Raw genomic sequence first — 2,500 nt, forward strand, 5'->3', positions numbered from 1 at the left:
ATTTGTTTCACTTTCTTTAATTTACCCTTGTGATTGTAACTGTTTCTTATGTCACTATTAATGCAAAAGTCAAAGGTTATCGTCATCCCCAACCTATTGATGCAACTTCGGCTTCAGAAACAAAACTGTCACAGACTTTATTTATGATGGTGACTGTTGTCTCTATATTGACCATTCTACCCAATGCCATTTGGTGGGCTGCTGCGTGCATTATTTGCAGCAAAACTTGATTTGAATTCCTTTGTTTCCTGTCCTTTAGCTGGCGTATAGAAAATTCTTTGAAAGATGCGAAGAAGCATGCTCTATATGTGTCCCTTTCGATGCTTAAACTTTTCTATTTTTTACTATCATTTAACAGAAACAGTTAATATTCTTCTGAAAAGCACTGATTGCAAAAGAATCACGATAGCCTCAATAATATATAAATAGAAAAATTCTGATGTAGTCTCAGAGTTGAACAAATAATGACAAATAAACACAAAGAGTAAGAACTGGATGTAAGCTGCTTCCACTTTTATGAAAGCTCAGAGCTGAGTTAATTGAAGCAGACTTAACACTCATTCCTTTGAGCTCACCGATGGAATGAAGCTGCTCCCAACAACTCGGAAACATTTATCCGAAAAGTATTTAAGTTTAAAAGGCCAGGAAAATGCAGTAGACTTTCCATACATTCACCGGAGAACTTTGGGAAAGGGCGGGTTTTGAAGAGTTCGGGAGTTACTTGATTTAACTTTCTACACATAACGAAAAGCCTACACTTTGCTCGAAACACTTTTAGCCGATTTCTATTAAAGTTCACAGTATTTCAGTGTTTTTTATGTTACAGTATCTTGGTCAGAAAGTGCTATCGTTGCTTTGCTGATTACTCTGATTTATGCTCAGTACGCTATTCATTTTAAATGTGAAATTTTACACATTCAAAGTAAATTGTTGTGTTTTCAACACATAAGTCAGATCTTCATTTTGGATTTACAGTTATTTCCTCTAAAAGAATTTGATTGCAATTGAATTTACTGTTTACCCAAAAATTTTGTCTTTTTCCGTTCTAAATGGGCATTTATTGACGGAATTTTTAAACTTTGGAAAAACACATTTTAGTTTGGAACACGTTCCTACGAACTTTAGTTCAAAATGAATGCATACTTTTGAAGTTATTTTCCTTTACTTTCATGAAAATAGAGCAGAATTGTGTTTTCTTTTGCGTCCACTTGAATAGGGCGGACCTACGAGGAAACAGCACAAAAACCACACTCCAGAAGATGAGCATGGCGGCAAAGGAGAGATATGATACAAAAAACTAACAAAATGAAGGTGACGCCCGCTTGAAACTCCCTTGCTATGCTCGAGAACTTTTTATTTGTTTATTTATCTTTTATAAAAACCTTTTATCCCTTCAACGATCGATCCTGTCTTGAGTTCCAGTCCTTCCCCGACATTACGCAAAAACGTGACAAACGAGATTTTCTAAGAACCAGTTGCAACATCACATCGATTTTACTCGTTTAGATCATCCGTAACCCCTACCTTTTTAATCTTGAATCACTTAATTTACTTACTATCTACAAAATATGATGAAATGGAAAAAATCACACCGTAAGAAGTTATCTTTTTTTTTTTTTTAAATTTCTTTCCTCGTGCCATCGAATTCCGGATGTGGTTGCAACCGGTAGCGCTTACGAGAACGCTCGTTGAAGATGAACTCTACTGCTTACGACATCCCTAGCGGCATGCAATAGCCCTTTTCACGGTTAGTTTCTCATTTGCATTACAATATAATCTAACGTGGATGCGAGGCAATTTCGGATTAAAACTACAAAACAGCCCGAAATTGCCTCACATACATGCTAGATTACATTGTAATGCACATGAAAAAAACTAACCGTGAAAAGGGCTTTCATCTAAAAATCCCACTCCTAAAAACCTACCCACGGAAACCTTGACTCTAACAATTCACTTTTATGATTTGCGATGGATGAGCAGATAAGGCTACATCTTGTTATGGTGACCGATTTATCGAAATTAAGGAATTTTTCCACTACCATTTCCTCCGAAAAGAAGTCGGTCACCGCCAATTTTTTTCATTTTTGGAGTAACTTCTTAATGACCTAACTCCAGGCTAGAGAATGAAGAAAATTTCACTGTAGGCAGATTTTGGCGCGAACGTCCTTAAGTGAAGAAAATTCAAGTAATTAACAATTATTGACCGAAGTGGAGGTAAATAGTACTTGAATAAAAACCCCCGACTTGGACAATCAGCGCGCGCGGAGAGCACTATTCACCTGTGTGGTATATACTAATTTCAAATAACTTTTATCATACGCCCATTTGTGAGATTTAGGTTTGGCCGAACGCGCGCGCTCGCGCGCGGATGGCCGTGGTCAAGAAAATATGGTAACCTATCGATGCGAGAAACTTTTGTTTTCGTTATGACGTCATCGTATGACCACCAGTCCGTGAGTCCGAACATTCAACTTTTCATGTAAGCCAATACCTGAAATGT

Source organism: Montipora foliosa, chromosome 6, assembly GCF_036669935.1.
Source record: "Montipora foliosa isolate CH-2021 chromosome 6, ASM3666993v2, whole genome shotgun sequence".
NCBI lineage: Eukaryota > Metazoa > Cnidaria > Anthozoa > Scleractinia > Acroporidae > Montipora > Montipora foliosa.